Source organism: Erpetoichthys calabaricus, chromosome 12, assembly GCF_900747795.2.
Source record: "Erpetoichthys calabaricus chromosome 12, fErpCal1.3, whole genome shotgun sequence".
NCBI classification, from domain to species: domain Eukaryota; kingdom Metazoa; phylum Chordata; class Cladistia; order Polypteriformes; family Polypteridae; genus Erpetoichthys; species Erpetoichthys calabaricus.
In genome coordinates, this window is record NC_041405.2 from 156,041,781 (window position 1) to 156,061,170 (window position 19,390).

A 19,390-nucleotide genomic window follows, 5' to 3' on the forward strand; every position below is an offset into this window, starting at 1 on the left:
CCCAGCACAGACTCACACTGATTCACGTGTAAAAACACAACAAAGACTTTATTTTTCTTCGCCTGTGGGGTACGTCTTCCCCGTGAAGCCCACAGGCACAACACAATCCAAATAAGCACACAAAACCCTTTCTTCTGGAATCACCGCTCCTCCCGTCTAGCTTCGTCCTCCACCTCCCGACTCTGGCTCCTGAGTGGTGGTTGTTGGCCCCTTTTATAGCCCCCCGTGGAAGTGCTCCAGGTGCTTGATCGCATGTATCCGATTGCACTTCCCATGCAACACCCCCTGGCGGCCACCCCAGATCCCAACAGGGCTGTGGAAAACTCCATCTCCCATGGAGCCCTGTGGGAAACTGAGGCACCATCATCAGCCAGGGAGGCTGCCATCAAGCGTCCGGGGGGAGATACTGAGAAGCCCATGGTTGCTCCCCCAGAACATATGTCGAAGGGGCGTCCCGGCCAGGCAATGGGACCCAGCTGCCCACCACAATCTTTATTATTATTATTATTATTATTGTATTATTATTAGAGAGCGGTTGGGAGCATGTGCTGATTAAAATAATAATAATAATAATAATTATCATTATCTCTATTATAAAAAAAATCCTGGAAAGAAAAAAGCAAGGCGACGATACGTGATCTTCTCGGAAGTTCTCGGAAGACATTTAAAAGATCCGCGAGACAAAAAAGACTGGCCACAGAGCGTCTCGTGGGGACCGTAAACATGAGACTTGGTGCCAAGAGATTGTCCCAGGGCCGTTTTCGTGGGGACTTGGAACATGACATTCTTGCAAGACACGCCCTTCTTACAAAAGATATCAAATAAGAGCACGGCCACAAAGTCGTGGAAAGGCACGTAGCACACACAGATCCTGTGCTCTCAGGACATATAAAGGTATAAGGACAATACGTTCTAGTGCGGAGAAAAGAGACCCAAAAGCGTTGGAGAGAAAAAAAAGCAGATAAAAGATTATGAAAGCAGTGGAATTTGAAAGGCTCAAACAAACGATGGCACGATACACATACAGAGAAAAGTACAGTATATCCATCCATCATCCAACCCGCTGAATCCGAACACAGGGTCACGTGGGTCTGCTGGAGCCAATCCCAGCCAACACAGGGCACAAGGCAGGAACCAATCCTGGGCAGGGTGCCAACCCACCGCAGAAAGTACAGAATAGGAAAGCAGTAAAATTCGAAAGTATTGTAGCGTCCCAGCCAAGTTGAAGCCTTTTTTGTTTTAAGTGACTGTTAGGTCTGATTGAGGGAGGGCGGAGTACAGCACAGAAAACTGATAGCGGGGTATTGATTAAGGCGCGAGACCCGGGGGAGGAGGGGTCGGAGAGGGTGCTAGAAAGTTGTGTTTGGGGTTACGAAGTCTGCGATTGTTCAAGTAGAACTTTTATGACACTTTATTACATCAGTCGCCACAGTATATAAAAAACAGGATAGTAAAGATTGCATTAGCGCAAACAGAAGGTAATTAATCATCAGAACCAGGTATAATTAAAAAAATAGCAGAACAAATCGAGGTCAGAAATAAAAGTCTTTTCGCCTTCGCAACTTCATAAACACGTTCACAAACATTGGCGCTACACACATGCAGAGCAGATTATGATGCGATACAAATGTGGAGAAAGTTCAAGAATATGAAAGTAGGAAAATTAGAAAGTACAGTAATCCCTCGCTATATCGTGCTTCGACTTCTGCGGCTTCACTCTATCACGGATTTTATATGTAAGCATATTTAAATATATATCGCAGATTTTTTGCTGGTTCCTGGGTTTCAGTGGACAATGGGTCTTTTAATTTCTGGTACACGCTTCTTCAGTTGGTTTGCCCCAGTTGATTTCATACAAGGGACGCTTTGGCAGATGGCTGAGAAGCTACCCAATCAGAGCGCGTATTACATATTAAATAAAACTCCTCAAATATATTGTGAGCACGGGGGCTGTTCGCACCCCTAGAGGATACGGACGCTCCTCAAAAGGCTACCTTCACATTGCTCCCTTCCTTGCTGGGTTCCTTGCAGCTGCTTTGTCCGGCGGTGCTTCGCATACTTAAAAGCCCAAACAGCACCTATTGATTTTTAATTGTTTGCTTTTCTCTCTCTCTCTCTCTGACATTCTCTGCTCCTGACGGAGGGGGTGTGAGCAGGGGGGGCTGTTCGCACACTGGCCTAGAGGATATGGACGCTCCTCTAAAAAATGCTGAAAGACTACCTTCACATTGCTCTCTTCCTTGCAGCTGCTTTGTCCGGCGGTGCTTCGCATACTTAAAAGCCAAACAGCCCTATTGATTTCTGATTGTTTGCTTTTTTCTCTCTATCTCTCTGACATTATCTGCTCCTGATGCGCACTCCTTTGAAGAGGAAGATATGTTTGCATTCTTTTAATTGTGAGACGGAACTGTCATCTCTGTCTTGTCATGGAGCACAGTTTAAACTTTTGAAAAAGAGACAAATGTTTGCTTGCAGTGTTTGAATAAAGTTCCTGTCTCTCTACAACCTCCTGTGTTTCTGTGCAAATCTGTGACCCAAGCATGACAATATAAAAATAACCATATAAACATATGGTTTCTACTTCGCGGATTTTCACCTTTCGCGGGTGGCTCTGGAACACAACCCCCGCGATCGAGGAGGGATCACTGTATAAAAAAAAAGAAAGTAAAGATCACAGTAGCGTAAAAAAACAGAAATTATTACTCAAAAAAGGGAAAATAATCACCACGGACCAGGTGTCATTGAGAAAAAAGCAGGACAAAGCGAGGTCAGAAATAAAAGATGGAGTAGAAACAAGGGGGCCAAACACATGCAGAGCAGGTTAGAAAAAATGAAACCTGGAATTCAAAAGACTCAAAAAAAAACGTAGGCGCAATACACATGCAGAGCAAGATACAGAATATGAAAGCGGAAAAAAACGACAGTGTCAATAAAAGAAAGTAAAGATGCATTAGATAGATAGATAGATAGATAGATAGATAGATAGATAGATAGATAGATAGATAGATAGATAGATAGATAGATAGATAGATAGATAGATAGATAGATAGATAGATAGATAGATAGATAGATAGATAGATAGATAGATAGATAGATAGATAGATAGATACTTTATTAATCCCAAGGGGAAATTCGCACAAAAAAAGAGAAATTACTCGGAGAAATAACTAAAAGGCAAATAGAGATTGAATATATGGACACAGCTGATGTGTCAGAAGTATATAAATATTGTAAGGCTCGGAAGTTTAAGCCAGAGAATTTCAAACATGGGGTTTACCTCACATGCATTTATTGGTTACTTTGCAAAAAAAAATATTAACTGCTGATGATGTCGATTGCTTTGTCTGTGCTGAAATGCCAAACAGAGAAACCTATCCTGCAACGGTACAAAGTCATTAAACACACGTTTCACTGACTTCATTTAAAAGATTCAGCATATTGGGACTCGAAAGATTCCAAATCCTGTTTTTAAAGAGGTTCAGAAATAAAAGTGAAACTAATGAAATATCAACAATTCAAAGAAAAAAAAATGTAAAAAATATGTATTCGGAAAACCAAACACGGGGGTTGGCAAGCGAAGCGAGCAGGGGGCAAAGCCCCCTAGTATATATATATATATATATATATATATATATATATATATATATATATATATATATATATATATATACTGTATATGTATAAATATACGCATATATATATATAAAATAACAACAACAACATTTATTTCTAGGACACGTTTTCATACAAATGATGGAGCTCAAAGTGCTTAACAAGATAAAGAAAGAAAAAGAGAAAATATAAAAATTAGACAATACTAATTAACAAAGAATAAAGTAAGGTCCAATGGCCAGGGAGGACATAAAAAACAAAACAAAAAAAAAACTCCAGGATAAAAAAAGAACAAAATCTGCAGGGGGTTCCGAGACCATGAGACCACCCGGCCTGCACTGGTCATTCTACCTAACTTCAACGATCTCAATCAGTCCTCATGGTTTTCAGGCTTCACGTGGAGGAATTTAATGATGATGATGATGTCATGTGGACATCTGGCCTTCAATCCATCGATGTAGGGACAGCATGGTGCCCTGATCAGGTGGTGCGGACACAGATCGCCACCAAAGAAAACTGGAAAAACAACAGCAGAGAAAGTCGGGGTTAGTACAGATTGAGAAGATATGATAATAATGATAAATCAATGCATATACAGACTATCAGGGTTACGCTAAAATGAAACTGTGAGAAAGCCATGTTAAAGTAATGAGTTTTTATTAGTTTTTTTAAAGTGCTCCACCTTATCAGTCTGCCGAATTCCTATCAGTAAACTCGTATTCCAGATTTGAGGTGCATAACAGCAGAAGGCCGCCTCACCACTTCTTTTAAGTTTATCTCTTTGAATTCTACGCAGACTCTCATTTGAAGATCTATGGTTACAATTTGGAGTGTAAGGTGAGAGGCATTCTGAGATACAGGATGGAGCAGATTATTGAAGGCTTTGTAAACCATCAGCAGGATTTTAAAGTCAATTCTAAATGGCACAGGTAACCAGTGTAGTGACGCTAAGACTGGGGTGATGTGCTCGGATTTTATTTTCCTGGTTAAGATTCCGGCCGCTGCATTCTTCACTCGTTGTAATCGATTGATGTCTTTTTTGGGTTGGTCCTGAGAGGAGCTGGCATTAAAAACCTCACCCTGGTTCCATTCCATCTGAACTTGTGTGGTGCTGAGGTGTCACCCGTTGCATGGCTACACTCTGGTCCCAATCTGGGATCCTGAGTTGGTTTGCCATGTGGTGGGCGCAGCAATGTGTTGTATCAGCGCGTGCTCCTAACCTCTCTCTCTGAGAGGAGTGCGTTACAGTAATCTAGTCGACTAAAACAAAAGCGTGAACTCATTTTTCAGCAACTTGCAAAGTTATAAGAGGCCTGACTTTTGTTGTATTTTTTAAGTGAAAAAATGCTGTCCTAGTAATCTAATTAATATGTGATTAAATATTTAGGTCAGAGTCAATAGTTACCCCTAAATTCTTTACCTCTGTCTTGACTTTCAAGCCTAATGATTCAAGTTTATTTCTAACTAGCAAAATACCCGCGCTTCGCAGCGGAGAAGTAGTGTGTTAAAGAAGTTATGTAAACATATATATACATATACTGTATATACATATCTACATATACACATATCTACATATACATATATATACATATATATATATACATATACACATCCACACACATTATATATATATATATATATATACACACACATATCAACATATATATACACATACATATACACACATACATACACACACACATACACATATATACATACATACATAGTGCGTTGTAACACGGGCTGTGATTGTTACATGGGAGGGAGACGACAAATCACAGCTTCCCGCTTTCTAATCGGGCCTGTGATTGGTGCTTTGACTGATGCCCAGATCCCACAGAATCTCCCCTTAGGAGAGGCGTTAGGCAAGTGTAATTGAATAGCGGTGCTGCAAGTTTAGCTTTACACCTGTTTTTAAGGCTTATTGACTGAAAGGGGCTTTCATGAAAAAAGTTAGGGCTTTGCTACAGGATACACCCTCCACAAGTTAAGGAAGTAAAAATAAAGGTATATATTTCTGTTTTATTTAAACCTTTTAAGTTTGTATGCGGGTGGTATGGTGTCGCAGTGAAAGGTGCCAGTTACGAGACCCGGGTTCGCTTCCCTGCGTGGAGTTTGAATGTTCTCCCCGTGTCTGTCTGGGTTTCCTCCGGGTACTCCAGTTTCCTCCCACAGTCCAAAGACATGCAGGTTAGGTGCATTGGCGATTCTAAATTGTCCCTGGTGTGTGGGTGTGTGCGGGTGTGTGCGCCCTGCGGTGGGCTGGCACCTTGCACAGGGTTTGTTTCCTGCCTTGTGCCCTGTGTTGGCAGGGATTGGCTCCTGTATTTAGGATATAGCGGGTTGGATAATGGATGGATGGACATTTGTATGCATAGCCCCATTTGCCCGTTTTCGTTTTTTTTTTTCTTCAGTAATATTTCAGCAAACCCGGAGCTTGTCAGTTCAAATCCTGGTACTGACACCACTGTGTGACCCTGAGGAAGTCACTTCACCTGCCTGTGCTGCAAGAAACAAAAGTAATGTAACAAATTGTACCTCAGATGTTGCAAGTTGCTGGAATAAAGGCATAAGTAAAATAGATAAATATGTATTATACACATAGGAACTATTCATTTATTTTCAGTTAAGTCATCTGCAGCAAACCTTTATTAATGAGGGTTTCTCCTTTTTAGATAGTGCAAACTGTTTCTTCTTCATTGACGTTTACTCTTGGAGAGCTTTTTTCATTTCATTGAAAATTAAAGCAGCAGCTGCCAAAATATGTAGCTGTCTTATTAATTTTTCAACATTGTGTAAAATAACTTTATAAAGTAACATAAAAGGTTTAAATACTGGTTATCCTTTTACACTAAAATATTACTAAAGAGATACAAAAAAAGTAAAATGCATATGTTGTTTTTCTTTAAGGAGATTAAATATTACTGAAGAAAGAAAAAAAAAAACTAAAACAGCCAAATGGGGCTATGCATACGAACTTAAAAGGTTTAAATAAAACAGAAATATATACCTTTATTTTTACTTCCTTAACTTGTGGAGGTTGTATCCTGTAGCAAAGCCCTAACTTTTTTCGTGAAAGCCCATTTCAGTCAATAAGTCTTAAAAAGAGGTGTAAAGATATTGACAATAAGCTACGCAAACCTGCCAAGACATGGAATCGTTTAAATCAAGGCGCGAGTCGAAAAACACCATCCCATACTATTAGTTAACGATTAACACATTTCTATATGTATTGTAAGCATACAATACAACTGATAATATGTTGCGCTTATTTATCTGGTGTACCGACATTTTTTACGCGTTTAACGGCTGAAATCCAACGTGGTTTGTGCCCTTCAGAATGAAAACAGTTTGCATTTACCTTTTTAATAAAAGGTGAGCTTTTAAGCCTGAGAAATCACCCCGTAAATGCACACGTTTAATTGCACATGTGTTAATATGTATGCTTACACAGTATTAAAAGACACTCAACAATTAACGTCATTTACCTTCGTTCATGCATTTGAGTCGTGCTGTAAGTCTCTTCCTTGTTTTCAGTTCACGTGATTATGTAGGAGGCGTGATGACGTGATACGTGACTCCGCCTCCTCCATTAGAGTATATGGACAAAAAAGAGGTTCCAATTATGACCATTACGCGAATTTCAAAATGAAACCTGCCTAACTTTTGTAAGTAAGCTGTAAGGAATGAGCCTGCCAAATTTCAGCCTTCTACCTACACGGGAAGTTGGAGAATTAGTGATGAGTGAGTGAGTTAGTCAGTCAGTCAGTGAGGGCTTTGCCTTTTATTAGTATAGATACCCTCACCATATCCATTTTCTTCTTATTTAGTTTGAGAAAATGGCTGCTCATCCACTCATAAACACAAGAAAGACATTGTGTCAGTGAATCAAGAGAGTCGGGGTCATCAGGTGCTACTGATAAATACAGTTGTGTGTCGTCAGAATAGCTGTGGTGGTTCACGTTATGCCTTGAGATAATCTGACCTCATGGAAGCATGGAGATCGAAAAGAGCAGCAGACCCAGGAGAGTCCCTTGTGGACCACCATATAGAATATCAGTGGTCTTTGAAGTGTAATTACCACAACTAACAGAGAATTTTCTACCCATTAAGTAAAACTCAAACCAATTCAAGACCCTGCCAGAGAGGCCCACCCACTGACTAACAGGAATATTGTGATCAGTTGGTATCAAATGCGGCACTCAGATCTACGAGGATGAGATCAGATAGTTGGCCTCTGTCTGCATTCACCCACAAGTCTTTGACTACTTTAACGAGTGCAGTTTCTATACACTGTGACAATAATGAGTCAAAGACATCATAAAGATTTGGGGCAGCCACCCGTATATTGGTTTCCCAGCTGTAAAAGTTGAATTAGAGTATCATGATGTGCATAGAACAGAGTCCAAAACAGAACTGATTATCAGAGACAAAAATGGAGGCTTTTAAGGCCCGTAAAGGAAGTGACGTCATCAAAAGGGCCTGAATCTGAAGTGATTTCTTCTGGACCGGAAGTGACGTCAGCAAAGGGCCCAGCACCAGAAGTGATGTGCTCTGGACCGGAAGTGACGCCAGCAAAGGGCCCCCACACCGGAAATGACATCTTCTGGACCAGAAGTGACGTCCTCAAAGGGGGCAGCACCGGAAGTGATGTCTTCTTCACCGGAAGTGACATCAGCAAAGGGCTCGGCACTGGAAGTGATGTCTTCTGAGGCATCAGAACCTTGCAGGATTTCCGGGAAAGTTCTGTAGGGAACTGAGAAAGACAGTCATCGCACTCTGTCACCCCCTGGTCGGATGTTTTATTACCATTACTCAGACCCTTTAGCTGCCTCCTACTCGCACGTGTGTGACAACTGTGAGAGGTCGTCCGAACACCATCAGACAGACACCAACACTTTATAAAACACAGGTGTTTATTTAGTGTAAAGCCCACACAGCACACAGTGCCTATCCACGGGCTTCTCTCTTCCTCCTGTCCCTGGAGCTTCGTCCTGCTCCAGCTCCCGACTCTAGCTCTCCGACTGTAGGAAGGCAGCCCCCTTTATAGTCATCCGGACGTGCTCCAGGTGCTCGCTGAAGCTCTTCTGGTGTGGTGGAAGTGCCGCATGAGCACCCGGAAGCACTCCGGGAATTGCTGGAAGGTCCTTCCTCCACCTTCCCAGATATGACGGAAGTGTAGATCTCCTGGGCTTTATGAGGCTTGAGGCGCCCCCTGGTGGTAGCCTCCCTGCTACTTCCCTGTGGTCCCCTTGTTATCCAGGGCGGTTGCCCCCTCGTGGCCCGGGGGACGTATAGATCCCCTTCCGGTCCTTCCAGGCGTCCCGGCTGGATCTGCCCCCTAGCTTCCTGCCACACAACACATGTATTTATTTCTCCTCTGTCTCATCCTCTCTCATAAGTGAAGAATCATCTGAGAATTTCTGCACGTCCCTTCACTCCAGCATGTCATGTCCGCCTCCCGGCTGAGACAGGGAGTGACTTCATCAGTCCATCCATGCTGCCCTTCACATTAACTTTTGGATACTTTTGATTAAAAAAAGGCGCAAAACCTGCAAAACATTATTCAAATTAGGGACAGGAATCCTTGGTATTAGTATTGGCTTTGACTTTTTGACACAATCTCATTTTCATGCTTCATATACAAAAGAACACCATGCTTGCTTACCTCTTTTGCCTACTCCTAGTTTTAATTTGTAAATTGAAATAAACCTTAGCTGTTTTCCACAGTAGGTGCTGTTGGCTCATTAGGCCTTCATATCAATGAATGGACAGACAAGCATGGACGCTGATGGAGGAGCGAAGACCCGGCACAGGGGGACCGACGGCCATTCACGCGCACTGATGAGGAGGAACATTCATCTGTAGGCCATCCACGCAGCATCGAAAACTCTCATTGGGCTAAGCAGGCATAAAATCGGCCTGTGTTTCCGTGAACAATAGCAGAGGTAATGATGCATCTACTTTCCCATCATAATCAGCTCTTCTGCTTCATTTTCTTCAAGCTACATGACCGTTGCTTATTAGCACTACAAATTAGGCAACTATTTAGCAGCCATAAAACAATTGTACTTTTGATGCTGTATGGCGAGTTCAAGGCCCAGGGCAGATCTTCAGGCCAGAAATCAAAGGGTCAACAACGTCTCCATAACTTTAAAAGCCGACTTCAAATCAGCTCAGTGTGCAGACTTCCATTTTTATTTTCTATCCGTATAAATCAATAGAAAAGGAAAAACAAAAGAAACCGAAAAAGGCTGGTTAAGTCTGACAATGACATTAAACCAGAGGGAATGGTGGACACTCGGGAGGAAGCAAAAATCATTACAGGTGACCTTTACGAAATTCTGGAGCAGAGAGGCGGCTGATGAAATTTAATGGAAACAAATGTAAAGTTTTACATGCCGAAGAAATGCCCTGAGTACAAAGTTGAAGATGTGACACCGATCAACGAGAAGAGAGAGAAAACTGACCCCATTTGTCTTACTTCTAGCCCCATGCCAAATGAGGAAAGCCACACACGGAAATAAATGAAATTGACGTGCTGTGTGATGTGATGGACGGCCGGCAACTCATCCCAGCCGACACATCCGGGCCGCTAGATGGCGTCTCCCCTGCAGCATAGAAGTGCCCAGGAATCCCGCAGGGCACCATGGGAGATGAAGTTCGGTTTCACAGCCCTGTTGGGAACCCTAGGGGCCACCATGGCACTCTGCAGGAAGACAAGGGGATTTTTATTTCTCGTATATCCCGGAAGTACTCCCAAGTCACGGGGATGGAAGAACTGAAGTACTTCCTGGCTGAAGAAAAATATAACTCTTTATCTATGGAATCACGTGGACTGAAGGAGAGGAGCACTTCCGGCTCAAGGACTATTTAAAAGACTGTGGGAAACCCAGCAGGAGAGCCGGAGTTGGGAGGAAGTGTGACGGAACTGCTGGGAGGAGAGGAGGATTTATTGTTGTGATTATTGATTATTATTGTGTATTGTGGGAGTGGAGGTGCTTTGTGCACATTATTGTAATTATTAAAATTATTACTGGGACTTTTACCTGGTGTTTGGACGTGTTGTCTGTGGGTTTTACGGGGCAACAGCGACCCCTAGTGTCACAGTGAAAATGGCGCACTGAAAAATAAGGAGCACGGAGTTATGGGAGGAAAATCTCACGAGCCACATCAGACTAGTGAGATGTTTGAGCGTGGTGGGCAGAATTTTGGACTTTAAAAAAAAAAACCTCTCTGAATTTGTTCAGCATTGAACCTTCATTAAAATTAAATTAAATTAGCGTCAGGGGTAACTTATGAATAACATTTAGGACATTAGAACAATTTAGATGAGAACAGGCCATTCAGCCCAACAAAGCTCGTCAGTCCTATCCACTTATTTCTTCCAGTTTTGAAAGTCCCTAAAGTCTTACTGTCTACCACACTACTTGGTCACTTATTCTAAGTGTCTATCGTTCTTTGTGTAAAGAAAAACTTCCTAATGTTTGTGTGAAATTTACCTTTCACAAGTTTCCAACTGTGTCCCCGTATTCTTGATGAACTCATTTTAAAGTCACCGTCTCGATCCACTGGACGAATTCACATCATCATTTTAAACACTTCAGTCAGGTCTCCTCTTATGTCCTTTAAAGGCTCAGCTCTTTTAATCTTTCCTCCTAACTCATCCCCTGTAGCTCTGAATCAGCCTTGTTGCTCTTCTCTGGACCTTCTCTTGTGCTGCTGTGTCCTTTTTCTAGCCTGGAGACCCAAACTGCACCCAGGACTCCAGATGAGGCCTCGCCAGTGTGTTATAAAGCCTGAGCAGAACCTCCTGTGACTTGTACTCCACACATCAAGGTGCTATATAACCTGACAGGCTGTTAGCCTTCTTAATGGCTTCTGAACACTGACTGGAAGTTGATAGCTTAGAGTCCACTATGACTCCTAAATCCTTCTCATGAGGTGGACTCTCGATTTTCAGACCTCCCATTGTGTATTCAAACTTCACATTTTTACTTCCTATGTGTAATTCTTTACATTTACTGACATTAAATTTCATCTGCCACAAATCTGCCCATGGTGGCACAGTGGGTAGTGCTGCTGCCTCGCAGTAAGGAGACCTGGGTGTTCGCTTTCCAGGTCCTCCTTGCGTGGAGTTTGCATGTTCTCCCTGTGTCTGCGTGGGTTTCCTCCGGGTGCTCCGGTTTCCTCCCACAGTGCATTGGGTGCATTGTCGATCCTAAATTGTCCCTAGTGTGTGTGTGTGTGTGTGTGTGTTCCCTGCAGTGGGCTGGCACCCTGACCAGGATTTGTTCCTGCCTTATGCCCTGTGCTGGCTGGGATTGGCTCCAGCAGACCCTTGTGACCCTGTGTTAGGATATAGCAGGTTGGAAACTGACTGACTGACATTCTAACCCGGCCACTAACCTGGCACCATTATGGCTTGTTTGCTGTGTCTGTGTGGGTATTAAAGTGGTAGCTTCCATTTGAATAAAGACCCTGACTGTGCCTGTTGTGATGAAAGTAAAGTTGGTTTTCCTGAAGCCTGTAGACTCAGCGTCTTCTCTCTTGGGCGCAAGACAGTGACTCACCTGTAACAATATATACATTATATATATACAGTATATACAGTATGTATATATAAATATACGTATATTCTGAACACCATCAGACTAACACCATCACTTTATCAAAACACACATTTATTAAATGAATAAAGTCCTACCCAACACATGGTGCTCCCAGCACCAATCACCCTCCTCATGGGCTTCTGTCTCAGTGTCCGTGGACCGCCTTTCCTCTCTTCATGGGAGATTTGTCCCGCTCCCGACTCTAGCTCCCTGATTGGAGTGAAGCGGCCCCTTTTATTTCCACCCAGATGTGCTCCAGATGCCTGATGATGCTCTTCCGGAAGCATTTCCTGGTGTGGCGAAAGTGCTGACCTTACACCTGGAAGCACTCCGGGTGTCCCTGGAATGTCCTTCCTCTACCTTCCCAGGTGTGGTGGAAGTGTTGATCTCCCGGACTCCACGACGCTCGGGGCACCCACTGAAGGTGGCCACGGGCCCCAGTGGGTTTGAGCCTCCTTGCTCCTTTCTTGTGGTACCCTGAACATCCAGGGTGGTTGCCCCCTCGTGGCCCGGAGGACATATAGACCACCAGCGTCCCAGCTGGGTCTGGCCCCCAGCCTCCTGTGACAATATATATATATATATATATATATATATATATATATATATATATATATATATATATATATATATATATATATATAGGGCGGCACGGTGGCGCAGTGGGTAGCGCTGCTGCCTCGCAGTTGGGTGATCTGGGGACCTGGGTTTGCTTCCCAGGTCCTCCCTGTGTGGAGTTTGCATGTTCTCCCCGTGTCTGCGTGGGTTTCCTCCGGGCGCTCCGGTTTCCTCCCACAGTCCAAAGACATGCAGGTTAGGTGTACTGGCGATTCTAAATTGGCCCTAGTGTGTGCTTGGTGTGTGGGTGTGCTTGTGTGTGTCCTGCGGTGGGTTGGCACCCTGCCCAGGATTGTTTCCTGCCTTGTGCCCTGTGTTGGCTGGGATTGTCTCCGGCAGACCCCTGTGACCCTGTGTTCGGATTCAGCGGGTTGGAAAATGGATGGATGGATGGATATATATATAAATATATATATATATATATAGTGGTAGCGCTACTGCCTCGCAGTAAGGAGACCTGGGTTCGCTTCCCGGTTCCTTCCTGCATGAAGTTTGCATGTTCATTCTCCCCGTGTCTGCATGGGTTTCCTCCCATAGTCCAGAGACATGCAGGTTAGGTGCATTGGCGATCCTAAATTGTCCCTGGTGTATGCTTGTAGTGTGGGTGTGTGTGTGTTCTGTGGTGGGTTGGTACCCTGCCCGGGATTTGTTCCTGCCTTGCGCCCTGTGCTGGCTGGGATTGGCTCCAGCAGACCCTCGTGACTCTGTGTTAGGATATAGCAGGTTGGAAAATGACTGACTGACTGACAAATCTTCTCAACCCTGTCTGCTATCCAAGTCCTTCTGTAATGATTTAACGGATTCCAAATTATCTGCTAATCCACCTATCTTGGCATCATCTGCAAACTTAACCAGTGTCACAGATGGCAGGGGTTCTTGTCTGGCTGGGACGCCTCTTCATTCTATGGATCAGGGGAAATAAGCCTGGTCAGGACAGTACCTCCCCCAGAACGCTAGATGGTAGTGCCCCCTGGGTTGCATCGGGGCCACGGGCATGGAATTTTAGAACTCAAGCCTGTTGGGATCCGTAGCCTCCACCGGGGGCGCTGCAGTGGTTCCTGAGCTCATATGGATTCTTCCACCACACCTGGAGGTGGGTAATCAGACACCTGGAGCACTTCCAGGTGGGCTATAAAAGGAGCCAGCAGCCACCACTCCGGGAGCCAGAATCGGGAGGAGGGAGACAAAGCTTCCCGGAGAGGAGTGGAGGAGATAAAGAAGAAAAAAGTATTATTGTGTTTTGGTGCTCGTGTTTGTGGAACTGTGTTGCGCCTTTGGGAACGGGGAAGGCGTTGCCCACAGGCAAAGAAAAATAAAACATTTACTTGTTTAATAAGTGTGCCTCCCGTGTCTGTCTATGTGTCTGCTTGTTACTTTTATTCCTGTCCAAATTATTTATAGATATTAAAAATAGGCAGCGGCCCCACCACTGACCCCTGCTGGTCACCACTCTTAACATCAGCCAATTCTGATGAGGTTCCTCACACCATCACCCTCTCCTTCCTGTGTCTGAGCCAATTCTGCACCCATCTACACACCACACCCTGAACTGCCACTTCTTTTAGTTTGATGCCCACCCACTCATGTGGCACCTTATCAAATGTTTTCTGAAAGTCCAGATTAATAATCTCATAAACTCCACTCTGATTGTCTCCTTTTCTTGCTTCCTCATAGAACTCCAGCATGTAGGTAAAACACGACCTCCCTCTTCTGAGCCTACGCTGACTGTTCCTAATAACTCCTGCCTGTCCTTGCCAGGTGTTGCTCAATCTTCTCCTTAAAAATTCCTTCCATTAATTTTCCTCTGATGCATGTTAAGCTTACTGGTTTATAGTTACTTGGATCTGCCCAGTCCCCCTTTTCACAGTGCATCCAGAAAGTATTCACAGCGCATCACTTTTTCCACATTTTGTTATGTTATAGCCTTATTCCAAAATGTCTATATGTCTATATAAGGTCCCACAGTTGACAGTACATGTCAGAGAACAAACCAAGCATGAAGTCAAAGGAATTGTCTGTAGACCTCCGAGACAGGATTGTCAAAAGGGACAAATCTGGGGAAGGTTACAGAAAAATTTCTGCTGCTTTGAAGGTCCCAATGAGCACAGTGGCCTCCATCATCCATAAGTGGAAGAAGTTCGAAACCACCAGGGCTCTTCCAAGAGCTGGCCGGCCATCTAAACTGAGCGATCGAGGGAGAAGGGCCTTAGTCAGGGAGGTGACCAAGAACCCGATGGTCACTCTGTCAGAGCTCCAGAGGTCCTCTGTGGAGAGAGGAGAACCTTCCAGAAGGACAACCATCTCTGCATCAATCCACCAATCAGGCCTGTATGGTAGAGTGGCCAGACGGAAGCCACTCCTTAGTTAAAGGCACATGGCAGCCCACCTGGAGTTTGCCAAAAGGCACCTGAAGGACTCTCAGACCATGAGAAAGAAAATTCTCAGGTCTGATGAGACAAAGATTGAGCTCTTTGGTGTGAATGCCAGGCCTCGTGTTTGGAGGAAACCTGGCACCGCTCATCACCAGGCCAATACCATCCCTACAGTGAAGCATGGTGGTGGCAGCATCATGCTGTGGGGATGGGAGACTAGTCAGGATAAAGGGAAAGATGACTGCAGCAATGTACAGAGACATCCTGGATGAAAACCTGCTCCAGAGCGCTCTTGACCTCAGACTGGGGCGATGGTTCATCTTTCAGCAGGACAACGACCCTAAGCACACAGCCAAGATATCAAAGGAGTGGCTTCAGGACAACTCTGTGAATGTCCTTGAGTGGCCCAGCCAGAGCCCAGACTTGAATCCCATTGAACATCTCTGGAGAGATCTTAAAATGGCTGTGCACCGACACTTCCCATCCAACCTGATGGAGCTTGAGAGGTGCTGCAAAGAGGAATGGGCGAAACTGGCCAAGGATAGGTGTGCCAAGCTTGTGGCATCATATTCAACAAGACTTGAGGCTGGAATTGCTGCCAAAGGTGCATTGAGAAAGTATTGAGCAATGGCTGTGAATACTTATGGACATGGGATTTCTCAGTTGTTTTATTTTTAATAAATTTGCAAAAACCTCAAGTAAACTTTTTTCACGTTGTTATTATGGGGTGTTGTGTGTAGAATTCTGAGGAAAAAAATGAATTTAATCCATTTTGGAATAAGGCTGTAACATAACAAAATGTGGAAAAAGTGATGCGCTGTGAATACTTTCCAGATGCACTGTATGTAATGGGATGATATTTACCATTTTCCAGTCCTTCAGAATCTCTCCAGGAGTTTAAACAAGGAGCCCAGATAAGAGTCACCAGTGGAGCTCCTCCAGGGTATACCTGTGAACTGTTAGCCTTTATCACTGGCGGACCTTCATTTTAGGGGCCCTGAAAGCTTGAGCTGTTATGGGGGTCCCTTCACAACCAGCAATGAGTTCTGGGTAACCTCTGCTATCTTCTTCAATGGGGTTGTTCCACAATTGATCACGACAAAGTTTATTTTATTTGATACTTTGATAACCTTTTTCATTTTGATTTTTAATTACTAGGGGGCTCAGCCCCCTGCTCATTTCACCAGTTAACCTTTGGGGTGGGCACTGGGCGCCCAATATCTCATAGCTGGGCCACTCGAAGGGCGTTAGAGAAAGCAATTTATGTGTGGCAGAAGAAAGACGGTTTGATGCTTAGTTATTATAGACACAAAATCAGTTACTGGAGTGTTTTGATACAGCGATCTATTTTAAATGCCAATGGATAATAAAACATAGTAAAAAATAAATGGAAATAAATAAAATGTAATAAAAAGTAAATGAAAAATTAAATTACATTAACGCCTCACCAAAAACAATATCATGAATTGCTTTATCTTCTAACTCACACTCTATAAACGTTACTTATTTTTTGCATTTCTGTTCGGGATATTTTTCTCTTTTTCGTTTATTGGACGATTCTCTTTGTTCTTGATTGTTCTTTTTTTCGATTGTTCATTATCAGCTCTTGCTGCTCTTTTTTTTATTGTGATTTAAAATTCGACGTTCTTGAACAGTTAATTTGCTGTTCTGCCTTGCCATTATAAGCAGACTTCTTCGGTATTGTGTCTCTTCGAGAGAATTTTTTGGGTCCCACTGGTTTGACTTTGTGTTCCTCATGGAGTCCTGAATGAGGCACACGACCTGCATTGTGAGGGGGGCGTCAGTTACGCCACTATGGCCATGTGGCATGATTACCTGAGGGTGATCCTCATTATTGAGAACCCAAGTGTCTGGACCCCCACTTAACACCTGGCTGTTGCAGATAGAGGGTCATTTCCAGTTGGTTGGACTGGACCGTGTGTCTGCCTTTGCCAACCAGAAACCTGAGCTGTTTCATCATGTGATGGGTGTGGCAAAACTCTCGTCTTTTTGACGAATGGGTGGTTGCTCATGAAGTTCCGAGTGAGGCACATGACCTGCACTGTGAGGGAGCGTCAGTTACAGCACTACGGCCATGTGGCACCATTACCCGAGGGTGATCCTCATTGTTGAGGACCGAAGTGGCTGGACCAGGACAAAGGGACTCCCAAATAACTCATGGCTGTAGCAGATAGAGGGTCATTTCTAGAGGGTGAGACTTGACCACATGTCTAGCTGGGGGGGGGGGGGTTGCCAACCAGAATCCCAAGCTGTTTCGTCATGTGGTGGGTGTGGCAAAACTCTCGTCTTTCTGCCAAATGGGTGGTTGCTCATGAAGTTCCGAATGAAGGACATGACCTGCATTATGAGGGAGTGTCAGTTACGGCAATATGGCCATGTGGCATGATTACCTGAGGGTGATCCTCATTATTGAGAACCCAAGTGTCTGGACCCCCACTTAACACCTGGCTGTTGCAGATAGAGGGTCATTTCCAGTGGGTTGGACTGGACCATGTGTCTGCCTTTGCCAACCAGAAACCTGAGCTGTTTCACCATGTGGTGGTTGTGGCAAAAGTCTTGTTTTTTTGATGAATGGGTGGTTGCTCATGAAGTTCCGAGTGAGGCACATGACCTGCATTGTGAGGGAGCGTCAGTTACAGCACTACGGCCATGTGGCACCATTACCCGAGGTTGATCCTCATTGTTGAGGACCGAAGTGGCTGGACCAGGACAAAGGGACGCCCACATAACTCATGGCTGTAGCAGATAGAGGGTCATTTCTAGAGGGTGAGACTGGACCACATGTCTAGCTGGGCAGGGTTGTTGCCAACCAGAATCCCAAGCTGTTTCATCATGTGGTGGGTGTGGCAAAACTCTCGTCTTTCTGCCGAATGGGTGGTTGCTCATGAAGTTCCAAATGAGGCACATGACCTGCATTGTGAGGGAGTGTCAGTTACAGCACTATGACCATGTGGCATGATTACCTGAGGGTGATCCTCATTATTGAGAACCCAACCGGCTGGACCCCCACTTAACACCTGGCTGTTGCAGATAAAGGGTAATTTCCAGCAGGTTGGACTAGACCATGTATCTGCCGGGGGGTGGGGGGGGTGGGGGGTGGGGTGTTTGCCACCAGATACCAAGCGCTATTTCATCATGTGGTGGGTGTGGCAAAACTCTCGTCTTTCTGCCGAACGGGTGGTTGCTCATGAAGTTCCAAATGAGGCACATGACCTACATTGTGAGGGAGTGTCAGTTATGGCACTACAGTCATGTGGTGCGATTACCGGAGGGTGATCCAGCTTGAGAGAGACAAGATGTTCCACGCGCCTACTCGGATGGGACGCCTCAAATTGGGACCCGAGTGCTGCCATACAGCAGGCGAAGCCTCAGCACCATCACCAGTTCTGATCCCCGACAGTCCTGACCCCCCATTGGCTTTCCGACGGTTTTCACTCTTCTGGGGATGAGGCTCCCGAGGGCTTTCCCCCATCCCCTTCGTAATGCAGCAGCCTTGCTACTGATACCATATATGAACGTCATATCAGGACAGATCGAGATTCCCAGAGGGTGATCAGGCTCGCAGGACCCTCATTGTAGAGGAACTGAGAGGCTGAACAAGGCCGGGGGGGACTCCCACTTAACACCTGGCTGTGGCAGATAGAGGGTCATTTGCTGAGGGTGGGACTGGTCCGTTTGTCTACCTGAGGGGGTTGCCAAGCAGGATCCTGTGACGTTGCGGGTTCTGCTCCAAGCTCCCATCTGACTCTTGGGGAGCTCTGGAACCCGACACCGTCAGTAATGTCACCGATGAGCTAGACAGTGAAGACATCAACAATGAAGCAAGGGGATGGTGCAAAAAGTGCAGAGTGCTTTTATTTAAAAACAAAACCAAAAACAGCATCCAAATAAATAAGTGCAGTGTCTCAAATAGTTCTTAAATAAATAATCCATTAAAACAGGTGAACTGTGGAGGTTAAAATAAATAAATCGTTTTTTAAACGAGATTAAAACAATGGCCGGAAGCAGTCTTGTCTTAAAACTCCGGTGCTTTCTTCTTTCTACTGGCAGCTCCCCTGGTTCTCGGATACGGGCTCCGCAACAGGGGAGTCACCCTACCAGAAAATGCAGCTTCTTCCTATTCTGGTCCGGTAGCCTTCCGATCCCCGGCTACGT